The 14,242-nt window shown below is 33.3% G+C and overlaps 1 long non-coding RNA gene across 1 annotated transcript in view; it reads left to right on the top strand.

Annotated features, from left to right (window-relative positions):
- The first annotated feature begins 8,806 nt into the window (after positions 1–8,806).
- The window catches only part of LOC108367361 (uncharacterized), a 34,566-nt gene continuing 29,130 nt past the window's right edge, over positions 8,807–14,242 (top strand). The window contains exon 1 of the long non-coding RNA XR_001848240.1: positions 8,807–9,084. This is a non-coding gene — a long non-coding RNA (uncharacterized LOC108367361). The remainder of the gene's footprint in view (positions 9,085–14,242) is intronic.

Genomic DNA, 14,242 nt, shown 5'->3' with positions numbered 1-14,242 from the left:
TGGTACATATAGTGGCTTCTTTTTAAATACTTAATAAAAAAAAATTAACAAACTCAAATTTTTTCGGTTTATGTATTATTGGTTGATTCGAAAGAGCAAAAGTAATTTTTCGAGCAAAATCGTTGCCCATTCCGAGCTGCTCCAAGGACCAAACTGAGATGCGATAACGAAGCGGATAATCTTGTGTTTTCAATTAGACCTTGTGAGCGGCTAATTCGAGGTCTTCGTGCTAAATTCGCATGAGGCTGGTGCGTGAAATTTTTTTGACGGTCTATGGTAAGTCGATGTTCCAGAACTGGGTCGCACACTCTCGTCTACGGCAGAAAAATTCTCGTCACCTCTCGCCACCGTACGACGGCGGGAACCGCGGCCAAAACTTCTTTTCTTTTTTTCCATTATTTCCCACCGTTGTTCAAACGTTCCGTGGAGATTCGATACAGACTTCCCAGTGGAAAAGAGCTGTCTTGGTCAAAATGACATATGATTAGAAAAAAATACCTATATAAGACCACCCTTTGTATTATATCACAGTGCCAGGGTCGTAAAGCAAATGATGAAGAAGACACATTTAATGGCGTATCAAGAACAGAAGTTTTTATGGCATCGAAATCCTCTCAAAATAAGCTTTCAGAAGAGTAATGACAGTTTTTTTATGAAAAACGACGCAGCCTAATGTACATATTGTCCATGTACAAGCCCGAGTGCAAGAAGATTGGAACACTGATATACAAAAATATGTACTTATATGTATATATGTATGTATGTATATGTATGCTCATACATATGTATGTATGTGGAATAACTTGTTTGGCTTGTCAGAGCAGTGTATCTGAAAGATCGTTTCGTTCGTATCTATAGAGACGCTGCTTACAAAAGCAAGAGTAAACGATCGTAGATGGCATCTGCTGGAGAGCATCACTGCCGCTTGCTGGAAATGTTTATATGTATAAATGTATGCACATTTATATGTAGATATATATATATATATATATATATATATATATTTTATGTGAGGGTTTCAAGTGCTATTTATTGTGTATGAGATGAAGCGGTGTCGAAGGATATCGGATGAATATGTAAATATCTAATACGCACTAACATATCGATGCATGTATGTATATATGTACATCGTCACCTGAAATCCAAAGGATGATGATTTGGGGAGTTGTACCTAATTCGATGAAATCCATCATATAAATCAAAAAGTTAATTTTGAATTTTTTATTAGTTATGACTTTTTCGTATTTGAATTTGCGCAAAGGGGTCAGATTCAAAAACCTTCGAGTTTTGGCAAGCCGTAAACAAAATTCTTAGATCTGTTGCAGTGTAGTGGCCAGTTAAGTTCGCCCCAAATTCTTTAACTGCACCCTTTTGAAAAATTCAGATCTTTTGACCATTCCAGGCAGGCTATCCAATAAGACTGGCGTCAAGATCGACGACGTAGTCTCAGAAACGAGTTCTTGAGTACTGAATAGATTCAGTCCCATCCTCATCTCAGCTACTACAATAATCTGTATAGGTAAGGCGCTCCAAATCTGGCGGTGTCCAGTGTTCTGTCAGTGAACTTCCGCAAGGAGTCATGTTTATCATATAGAAAATAATAGCTGCCCTAAGTTGTAAATAGAAAGGACTTAGTGGGAATCCTCAAGTCTAATCTCGGGCATTTAGCATAAGACTACCATAATCCGGTTACAAGTAAGCACGGATAGTGGAAAAGGCGCGAATCTCTACAACAAAGGCGACGTTTGATGCACATGATTTCGTAAATCTTGACTTATTTAGTGAAGGATACTGGAATAAGGCGTCAAATGCTATACCCTGTAGCATAACTAAGATGCATAGACTGAAAACATTGGAAATATATGATTGCCTCTTATCAAATAAAAGGTATATTCGCGCAATTAAATGCATTTGTACATATGTATTTGTGGTCCTCACAATCCGCCAAAAAATATAAGCAATCTAAGATATATGTACATATACATACATATGTATGCTTTGAAGCCATCTTCTTCTTGTCTCTCATCAGTGAACCAGAACACATTTTATAGAATGTATCCATGGATGTACAATAGGGTGGCCCAAAAACAGTAAAGTCGGAATTGTAATGCTCTTATCCTCTAGGATGGTTTATATCGAAAAAGTATACCCCTGTTTTTTTATTTTGAAATAAAAAAAATAATTAAAGGTCGCTCAAAGCGCTCAAAGTTTTCCATGTATTTTTATAAGGGAAAAATAAAACTTTGCGTAGAAATGGTATAGAATTCTTGAAAACCAATATTTTTCGATCGCAAAACTCTGGTTCTCTTCAGGAGACTTTCAATAATTGTTTAACCATTTTTTAATACTAACGATTTTTTGTTGGTCGCCCCATTGCATTTTTCGGGGGTTTTGTGGGTTTTTGGCGGACCTATAAATTATAGTTGCGATAAAAAAAAGGTTAAATAAACAATTGGGTATTATTAATGGGAATCTCTTGCAGATAAACAGAGTTTTCTGGTAGGAAAATATTAATTTTTAACTATTCCCTACCATTTCTACGAAAAGTTGTTTTTCCCTATATAAAATACATGGAAAACTTTGGGCTCTTTGAGCGACCTTCAAATATTTTTTGATTTCAAAATAAAAAAATAAGGACCTCCTTTTTTCGGTATAGAAAAATCCTAGGGGGTGCGAGCATAAAAATTCCTACTTAAATTTTTCACATGCATTTTTGGACCACCCTAATGTACATACATGCAAACATACATACTAAATTGACATGTGCGCATATGTAAGTACATACTCGATATATAGTACGAATGGATTTTCCTAGCAATTCGATTGCTGGTGGCGCTAAGCCAATAAGTCCGTGCGTTTTTTTTTTTGTTAACAAATTCTTGTAAGTTTGTTTGCAGGTAATGTTTCGATCTTTGTCTTCATGGAACTGCTGGCGCTTCAGGACAGAGTTTGTGTATGTTGGTGCATATGCATGTATGCACAATATGTATGTATGTATGCGCATTTTCAATGAGTCAGACATATACCCGTAGGATGCAGTGAATTCACATACCCTGCTGGGAAAACCAAGTGTACACTGATTATGACCACATTTTCATGAAACGAACGTATATTAGTAAAGTGCATAAGCACCAGTGGCTGCATTAGGAGGGCTGGCACTGTTTTATTATTTTATTTCAATTCGAAGGAAGATGAGGCACCGACTTCTAATGTCATTTCTCGCAGGTTGTGTGCGATTTGACGGTTACATGGACGCGTAGAAAATCGTTTTTACCTGTGCAGTTTTGGCCCTGAAGTTATCTGTGACTGATTGAAATTTTTAAAAACCAATTAGCACAGTTTGAAAGCAGTTAATAGCCGTGCAGCGATAAAAGGTTTGACTTTTTGGTCGTGTGAAAGTAAAATACATACAGACATAGACTGTGCCAAATAAAACGACAATTTTTTCCTTAGATCCTGTATGAAAATTTCTTTGCCGGTCACAAAAAAGAGTCGTGGCGAAATTGCAGCCTCCTATCTTCTTTTTTCAGTTAGCGCTCGTAAAAACATTAATTTTTAATGAAAATATTATTTTCACTTCTGGCTAAGTTGACGTGTTGAGTAGTCATGGACGATTTCTTACGTAATTTAAGTTATGAATAAAAATTATTATTTTTCAGATTACATATTTTGTTGTTATAAACTTAATAAAAAAATTTTACCACACAAATACACATTCCCACAGTAGTTCGAATTGTAAATCTAGCTGGACGAAAGTCAAAATTGTATTTATTTTTAAAATACTATATGATACTGTATGCTTTTTTTCAAAAAAAGTCTCGATTAATAATCGTAATTTTTTCATCGATATTTATGGCCTTATTCATAAAAAATTATGTAAAATGTATGAAAACGTCATTTTATAAAGCTATTTAAACCTACTTTATTTTTTATGAATAAGGCCATTAAAATACAAGTATCTCTTTAACTTTTATTTTGATCCGAAAAATTACAGTAAAATTCTATATTTTATTTTTGATTTTTAACCGACTTCTAAAAAAGAAGGAGGTTATCAATTCGTCGGAATATTTTTTTTATATATGTTACCGCATAACTTTGGACCAAGCCAACCGATTTTTATAATTCTTTTTTAAAGCNAATAAAAAATAATTTACCACACAAATACACAGTCCCACGGTAGTTGGAATCGTAAATCTAGCTGGCCGACAGTCAAAATTGTATTTGTTTTCTAATTACTATATGATACTGTTATGCTTTTTTTCAAAACAAAGTCTCGATTAATAATCGTTATTTTTTCATCGATATTTATGGCCTTATTCATAAAAAATAAAGTAGCTTTAAAAAAAGTTTATAAACTGAAAAATGTATGAAAACGTTATTTTATAAAGCTCTTTAAACCTACTTTATTTTTTATGAATAAGGCCATTAAAATACAAGTATCACTTTAACTTTTATTTTGATCGGAAAAATTACAACCAAATTTTATCTTTTATTTCTGATTTTTAACCGACTTCAAAAAAGGAGGAGGTTATCAATTCGTCGGAATATATTTTGTTTTTATATATGTTACCGCATAACTTTGGACCAAGTCAACCGATTTTTATAATTCTTTTTTAAAGGAAAGGTGTTACCTCACAGGTACTAATTACCTCACATACTAATTTGGTTTAAATCCGATCATTGGATCATGAATAAATTAACGATANAACCGATTTTTATAATTCTTTTTTAAAGCAAAGGTGTTACCTCACAGGTGGTCCCATACTAATTTGGTTTAAATCCGATCATTGGATCATGAATAAATTAACGATAATCTGAATTTTTTATTTGAGAATAGAAGTCGGTTTTGTTTCTTGCTTAAAAATTACTTGTTACTTATAAAAAAATAAACATTTCTAAAATAAACATATTTTTTGAATAACTTTCGGTTTTAGTCTTTTCTAGTGCCTTCTTTTGCCTTTTTTGCGATTTCTAGTACCTTTTCCTGCCTATTTCGTTATTTTATTTTAACTTTTTATAGGTTTTTAGGTTGATTATAAGAAATAATGATTGTTTTATCTTTTTCCGATGGCATAATGAGCGTTTTCTGATTTTTACTTTTTCGCTTTAGAGATAATAATTGTTCTTGAGTTTTTTTTTCTTTTAAAAATAATGGCTATTTATAAAGTTTAAAAGGCCATATAGATGCAACCAACGGAAATTTTNTACTAATTTGGTTTAAATCCGATCATTGGATCATGAATAAATTAACGATAATCTGAAATTTTTTTATGAGAATTGAAGTCGGTTTTGTTTCTTGCTTAAAAATTACTTGTTACTTGTACAAAAATAAACATTTGTAAAATAAATATATTTTTTGAAAACTTTCGGTTTTAGTCTTTTCTAGTGCCCTTCTTTTGCCTTTTTTGCGATTTCCAGTGCCTTTTCCTGCCTATTTCGTTATTTTATTTTGACTTTTTATAGGTTTTTAGGTTGATTATAAGAAATATTGATTGTTTCTGATTTTTACTTTTTCGCTTTAGAGATAATAATTGTTCTTGAGTTTTTTTTTTTCCTTTTAAAAATAATGGCTATTTATAAAGTTTAAAAGGCCATATAGATGCAACAAACGGAAATTTGCACCTGAAAAATTTTACTTATTCCTTTTATTAGGGCGCTACCTCTGAAAAGATAGTACGTGGAGTAATCATTTTTCTTAAGCGAAAAAATAAAACTAAAATATTACTTATTTTTAATTTTTATTGGTTAAACTTGAAAAACAAAAATCATTGTAGATTATAATACAAATACAAATGTGAGTAGACCAAAATCTCTTCACGACGCTTACAACATGTTGTTTGTTTTTTGTAACAATTTCAAAAATAATGATTATCAAAAAAAAAACAGATAAGTATGAAGTGTTACAATTTTTTAAATGTTTCGTCCGCCGTATTGGATCCGTCATTTTAAATTTTTGGTAAATGATTTTGGTAAATATCTTCAGATCCAAATCAGCGAACCGAAAATTCCTAAGATAAGAAGTAATATAAAAAGAGTAAATGCGCCCGGGCCACACTGGAGAAGTGAAACTATATACCTATACATTTTCTTAAGGTTATATTTAATCTTTTTCCTATCTAGATCCCTACCTCCACTCTTTCCATTCTAATTACGTTTATCTTTTCTGATTTCCTTTATCTTTACTCGTATCTTTATATCTATTGGTCTTGATTTTTTTATCTTTTATATCTTTGCTTTTAACCTTTGTCTTCATTTACATATTCACCTAGATGGTGTCAGGCACGATGACATGATAAGCAGGCCTATCATCAATTCCCTCGGAGATCCTGACGTTGTCACGTCGCGAAATCGCTATCAAGAATTCCGTCGTGATTACGAAATTCTCGAGTTATTTTACTGTGATATATTTTTTTTTAATTTAGAATTATTAAACCAAAACATAAAAACAAACACAACTCAAAGGCAGCAATAACTATGAATACGTCGGAATTGCTGATAGCATTTCTCCCGAATTCGTGACGGAAGATTTTTTCACGACGGGAGTGCACTCGGAATCTGTGATAGGCCTGAATCTATATTCTTTTCTTTATAATTACCTTTATTTCAATCATTCTTCTTCTATCTTCATCTTAATCCCTAGCAACCCTTCTCCTTACATTCAAAGGAAACTGACCACCATGCCGATGTCTAATTTTCAACTATAACTTTACTGGACAGATTTATATCTGTCGACGGACAGTCACTCCAGCATTTTTATGATGTTACAACAACAACAACTTGCAATATCCATTCTTAAATATTTCTACAAAAAGGCTTAAAGAGCTTACATACACACGTTTATCACGGCTGCCAAGATATGCAGGTCGATCTTCCACTCAACCGTCGAAACGAGCAAGCAGAGAAGTGGCGAGTCGGAGGCGGCTGTAGCTTTCACAAAAAGTCGTCTTATCAACTATTCACTAAATTAAAAAACCAATAAACAAAGTTGAATGTTGTGNATTTTTCTTAAGCGAAAAAATAAAACTAAAATATTACTTATTTTTAATTTATATTGGTGAAACTTTAAAAACAAATATCATTGTAGATTATCAGGCATGTTCTGCAAATCGTACGATTTCAGATCGGAGCGATTTACAAAATTTATTTCGGAGGATTTATAACAAAGAGGACAAATTTGGCACTAAATCGATATATATATAACGTAAATGATGTGTTTCTAGCAGATTCCATTTGAAACATTTAATAATTTGATCACAAATATAAAAAAAATACTTGCAAATCGCACCGATTTGAAATCGTACGATTCGCAGAAAATGCCTGTATAATACAAATACAGATGTGAGTATACCAAAATCTCTTCACGACGCTTACAACATGTTGTTTTTTTGTAACAATTTCAAAAATAATGATTATCAAAAAAAACAGATAATTATGAAGTGTTACAATTTTTTAAATGTTTCGTCCGGCGTATTGGATCCGTCATTTTGAATTTTTGGTAAATGATTTTCGATTCGTAATGAGAGACCTCGAAAACCCCCCAGTAATCTACCGATTTTTTGGTAAAAATCTTCAGATTCGTAATCAGCGAACCGAAAATTCCTAAGATAAGAAGTAATATAAAAGGAGTAAGTGTGCAAGAATTCCGTCGTGATTACGAAATTCTCCAGCAAATTCGAAAATCGTGAGAATGGTATCACTGATTTCAAATTATTTTACTGTGATTTATTTTATTTTAATTTAGAATTATTAAACCAAAACATAAAAACAAACAAAACTCAAAGGCAGCACTAACTATGAATACGTCGGAATTGCTGATAGCATTTCTCCCGAATTCGTGACGGAAGATTTTTTCACGACGGGAGTTCACTCGGAATTGTGATACGCCTAATTACCTTTATTTTAATCATTCTTCTTCTATCTTCATCTTAATCCCTAGCAACCGTTCTCTTTGCCTTCAAAGGAAACTGACCACCATGCCGATGACTAATTTTTAACTATAACTTGACTGGACAGATTTATATCTGTCGACGGACAGTCACTCCAGCATCTTTATGATGTTGCAACAACAACAAATTGCAATATCCATTCTTAAATATTTCTACAAAAAGGCTTAAAGAGTTTACATACACATGTTTATCACGGCTGCCAAGATATGCAGGTCGAACTTCCACTCCACCGTCGAAACGAGCAAGCAGAGAAGTGGCGAATCGGAGGCGGCTATAGCTTTCACAAAAAGTCGTCTTTTCAACTATTCACTAAATTGAAAACAATAAACAAAGTTGAATGTTGTGGCTTCAACCATTTCTAGCTGGAAAAACTTATAAATAAATCCGCTAATTACATAAATAACGAAATATCTACCTATAAATTAACCCAAGTTTCGTTTCCTATTCCTTACTACATAGCGACATCTCTGTGTGAGTTATATTGATTTCAATTCTACTTTTTGTTGATCTTCTTTCAACTTGCTGGCAACGCCACGGATTACATCTGCACTTGTGGCAACACTCCGNATTGTTTGGAAACGTCAAGAATTTTAAAAGTGACTCTCAGCGGTTCTACCTTACTATATTTTTATCATGGTTTCAACCATTTCTTGCTGGAAAAACTTATAAATAAATCAGCCAATTACATAAATAACGAAATATCTAGCTATAAATTAACACAAGTTTCGTTTCCTATTCCTTACTACATAGCGACATCTCTGTGTGACTTATATTGCTTTCAGTTCTACTTTTTGTTCATCTTCTTTCAACTTGCTGGCAACGTCACAGATTACTTCTGCACTTGTGGCAACACTCCATCAATTCTTTTCTCATTCGTTTCAATTCGCTCGACTGCCATGTTCGTAAATCGCGATTTAGTGAAGTTAGTCGCGTAAAATCTTTTAATTTTTTGTTTAAAAGGTAAATATCGCTAATTAAAACCTCTGATAAAATGTTTATTAAATGTTCGATGTGTGTGTATTAATTTAACCAATTGGCGTTGATTCCGAATCCATAAAAACAAAGTGAAAATCCTGAGGGAAAGAATTTTCACCTGAAATGACAGTGAAAAATCAGAAATCTCTACGTCGACAACGAGGTGTGTATGTGCTGGCGTGTGTATGTTTGTTGCTATGATTAAAGTACGATTAGTTTATTGCTGAAAAAAGTTAAATAATTTAAGATATAATTGAATTAACATGCAACATTGCGTTTGACAGTGGATGGAAAATATTTTTCTCCAAACATTCGTACATACATACGTATAATCGGTAGCTGAAGTGTATGCCGCCTTATATCTCTGCCCACCGCACAGCCCCACAATGGAGCTGGCAACAAAATTCCTGTTAAGCCCCTTTTGCGCGCGCCCAAAATTTTCTTGGCAATTGCCTATGAGTGGGAACGATTTTGGTTGGTCGATTCTCTTGACAGCGATAGTGGAAAAAGTAAGCGAAGCCAAAAAAAAATGTAGATGGGGAAACAATTGGAATTCGTGGTACAATACACCGCATTCGGTGCAATTCGCTGTGTATTGTAGTGTTTCGATTCATGGCTGTTTCATGATTTCCAATTCGAATGAGGGGCCAGATTATTGGACTCATTATTCCAAGTTCCAACTGTACTTTTTTCATTTCTGCACTTGTGGATACAATTTTTTGGTGCACAAATTTTTGTTTTTTTTTTTCCACGTCCTCGTCGAATACGAATGATGAGATCCCATTGCCCCAGCTGCAAGTGCATACTATGCATGTCCTTGACACTGGCCCACTTTTTAGTTTTATCTTGTTTGGTTAATGATTAGAAGTTTTTTCATACTTTCCATCGAATCTTGGCTTTTACCTGTTCTAAGTTGTGCAGCAGTAGCCGTCATCGATTCACCCCTTCTCTGCGCGTTATGTTTCGAGTTTCGGTCGCTTAAAGATGAAATTTGCATGTGCAAGCAATAACAAAGTTAGCTAGCAGTGATACGACGATAGCTAGTTTGGTTGCACCTCATTGAGTTCGTTCGATTCGCTACTCGCTAACTGTTGGCGGAATCGATGACGGCTAGTATATTGTTTAATATGTAGATTATAGTGTCATAATGCCACGGTGTGCGTTTAGCTAATAATAAGTACCTACATATGTATTTCGAACAAAATTGGGCGTATCGGTTATCTATATGTCAAGTGTAGAGACTGTCATACATACCCAGTGGGAAAAGTAGTAATGCATTCCACGCATGATAAATAATAATTCCAGGATTTTCGGGATTTGTAATTTGCACTGACGGCAATAATATGAACTACTTTTCTTGACTATATTTCGTTTTTATTTAATACGTATGTATAACAGTGATGGAAAAGTAGGCACAGTAGTGCAATTTTTGGCACTTTAATTTTCAGAGGTACTTTTGGCACAATCGTAAAATACATATATAAATTTACCATAAATTGCTAATACATAACAAAAAATTACATACCACATTATGCCGAATTTCCACTAGGCATTGAAATGGCAAAAAATGTATGCCATGTGGAAAAGAACTTTATGGCCATTCTTTTAACATAATGACACGATAATTTTTTAATGCCCAACATTGTCATTTGTCATTTTTGCCATTTAATGCCTAGTGGAAATCCAGAATTATAGATTAAAAATTACAAAAAAAACTAAAAAATTAAAATAAGCGCCGAGAGAAATATTTACAAACCGCTGAATTCTATTGTGAATTCGCAGTATGAAAAGTAAATTCTCGCAACAACAAGCTTTTAATTCAGAATTTTTAAAAAGATTCCAAGTTTGCAGTTTTATAGTCCTTTAAATAAAAGTGTAAGTTTTGCAATATCCCAATGATTTTTGATATTTTTTTTTTCTGACGGTGTCATACATTTTCATCCATTCAAAAATTTTCGAGCACATTTTATATGGAATAAAATGCATAAAATCAAAAACTTGGAATTTCCCTAAAAATTCAGAATTCAAAGTTTGTTGTTGCGAAAACCTGCTGAATTTTTATAATTTTTGTACAAAGTTTGCAATTCCGATTGTGTACATGTATTGTGTTTATTAAATTATGAAATAGACTTTTATATAAAATCAATAAAAAAATAATCAATGAAAAGAATCTGCGAAACTGGTCAAAATGTCTGACTGCCATTATTTCGCATATACATAGGTAGTTACATATGTACATATGCGTGTAAAGATTTTAGAATACGTAGCTATATTTCGGTGTATTTTCCCTCCGTAATTGGAATTCTGTGAAATTTTACTATGAATTTATGTATATGTAGTGTGTCTAAGGAATCCTTCGTAAAAGTGGTTTACTGTAAAAATTTATTTAAATAATAATTATTATATTACTTCGGTGTATTTTAAAAATATTATTTCTAAAAATATATTGTTCTTAAAACGCCTTAAAAGAAATTTAATTTTGTGGCACTTTCATCTTCTTTTCGGCACTATTTTAGAAGACCATTAGGCACATTTTGATATTTTGACTTTCCATCCCTGAGGTATATCATCGTGCAATAATAAATTTTACACACAAAGCCAATACATATATTCGCGAAAACATGGACCAAATATAGTTGCGTTTTTCACTCAGAGGAAATTCTGTAGAATTAAATAAGATTCAATTTTTTGTTGCTTTAAAATTTTATCCTTGAAATTTCGCAATATTGGTTTTTGAAAAAAATACATATATGTTTAGGACTTATATATACTCGATAACATCCTCGAATTTCGTCCATTTAACTTTATCAATTAAAAAATTACCGCACTTTATCAAGTAAAAAATTATCAGCGGGAAAACTTCCTCAAAATCGACACTGTCCCCCCAAAATTGTCGCCGTATATATACACTCCCCGCCACTTGAATAGCGCACTCTTTTGGTTTTCAGTGTTAACAGCTTTCCTTTTGTTTATATAACATGTATTCATTAATTTTGAATCAAAACTATAGCATATTCTATAACAAAAACCAATCTATTATTATAACAACAACCGTAAATCCGGATTGCACACTTTATGCAAATTTAAGAAAATCTCCAAAAAGTTTTTAAGTGGCAGCAGTTTATAAGTTAAGAATATTTTTCGAAAAATTTTTTTTTTGTCGCGCATTTTTTTCATTCAAAGTATGTTCGGCAAAAGTTTTATATGGAAGAAAATGAGTAGCACCGGGCACAAAAAAAAAAAAAATACAAAAAAATAAACAGTATTTTTCAGCAAATTGAAATTTTTCTAAAAATATTATTAACTTATACACTGCCTGTCACTTGAATATCGCATCCATTTGTTGATTTTTTTTATAATTTGTATAAAGTGCGAAAATTGGATTTACATGGTTTTTGTTGTAGACTGCTATTTTTTTTAAGCTAATGAGTATTAAATAAAAGGAAAAATGTCCATACTGAGAATCAAAAAAGTGCGCTTTTCAAGTGGCGGGTAGTGTACATACATATGTACATATGTGTATGTATGTATAATCGCGTGAGCAATAATTTGGGTTTATTTTATTGAATGAAAAGCTGTTGTGGCGGCTTTTGAGTACGCATATATACATAAGTATGTATGTATATAGTTTTGGCTGCGCCTGACTATGCGAAAACCTGTATTCAACTCAAAACGTTTATACGATGAGATATATAGCTTTGGAATGCATGGAATTTCAGTCTTTAAAGTGTATGTCTGTTTGTATGTAGTATGTGCACTGCGGGTAACACAAAAATTTTTAGCGCAGCCATCGCCACAATACACTTGCATCTTCGATCTCTAACCAGCAGCAGCAACAAGTAGCCTTCACAAAAGTTTATGAATATTTGAAGCTTGCTGTCACCNAGCAAAATGATACTATTGGACTCTAAAGGCTGTCGCGAATTCGTAAGAAGGCCAATCAACACAGCTTTTAATCCAAGGTACACCGTGAAGACCGTAAAACATGGAGGTGCTTCCATCATGGTCTGGGCATGCCTTTCATACTATGGTGTAGGTCCGATTTACAAAATTTATGGACCAATTTCTTTACATAGACATCTTTGAGGGAACTATACTTCCATATACCGAAGACAACATGGCGTATATTAACAAGATAACGACCCGAAACACACTAGCAAGCGGGTGAAGTCATGGTTTCGCCAGAAGAAAGTCAATGTAATGGAGGGGCCGGCACAATCGCTGGACCTTAATCCCAACGAAAATCTGTGGGGAGATGTCAAAAACGCAGTAAGAGTAGCTAACCCTAAAAACAGCGCAGAACTTTGGGAAAAAGTGTGCGAGGCCTGGTATGCTATACCCACTGCAAGGTGTCAAAAGTTGGTTGACTCCATGCAACGCAGATGTCACGCAGTTATCAAAAACGCTGGCCATGCCACAAAGTATTAAATGGACAACAAAATGAACGACTCACAACTGGAACTACCACTTTTATTTTAATAAATAGATGAATAAATACAGTGCTGCTATTTTCTGAACAACTTGAACTTCATATTTTGAACAATAACTGCACTGTAAAACTAGAATAGACAACTAGTTTTGTCTGTTATTACTCTTCTTTTACCTGCCTTGTATTTATCAATAAATTGTTTTTAATTGACATAAACTACACACGTTATTCGAGGTTTTTCAGTATAGGTAAAGCGCTGCTATTTTTGTGAACATAACTGTACTTATGCATATTCCAATGCATATATTTAACATGTAGGAGAATTGCTGATTGATTATTTAATAAAAAAAAAACAATAACAATTTAATTTCGTGATGAACAAGCAAATTTTTGCCGGCTGTGTTGAAGTTCAATGGAAAACGATTTTTTGTATAATAAAACTAATTTAAAATCACGTAAATTTTAGTATTCGTAATATTAATTATATTCTACCCTGCCCACCTTTACTTCATACACTTTGAAATATTTCTGCTTCAAGATTGTGTGCAATAAAAGTGTGAAGTGTATAAACTAAATGTGTTACTAAATGGTACTAAATCAGAGAAGCCATTCAATCGATTTAGGGTACTGTAAATTATTTTCACACATATACAGGTAAATAAGAGATTGTTATTATTGTGTAGCTGTTAAATGGTTATCGACGCGAGTACTACTTACCGTGTCCAGCAGCCAAGGATGCCTTACGGACAATTGTGACCAATCCGTTTGGGTGTTCACTGTTGCAAACCGACACTGAGCCGCACCGGAAGGTCCATTCACATTCAAATGCCGATTTAATATATCCTTGCCAGAGGCTTCGGAAATGGCTTTGGCAGACATGTTTGTGACTGTT

This window comes from Rhagoletis zephyria, unplaced genomic scaffold, assembly GCF_001687245.7.
Source record: "Rhagoletis zephyria isolate East Lansing unplaced genomic scaffold, Rhagoletis_zephyria_1.1 Rzeph_scaffold_02650, whole genome shotgun sequence".
Classification (NCBI taxonomy): domain Eukaryota; kingdom Metazoa; phylum Arthropoda; class Insecta; order Diptera; family Tephritidae; genus Rhagoletis; species Rhagoletis zephyria.
Note: the sequence above shows the minus strand (reverse complement) of the source record. Positions and strands in the feature narration are given on the sequence as shown.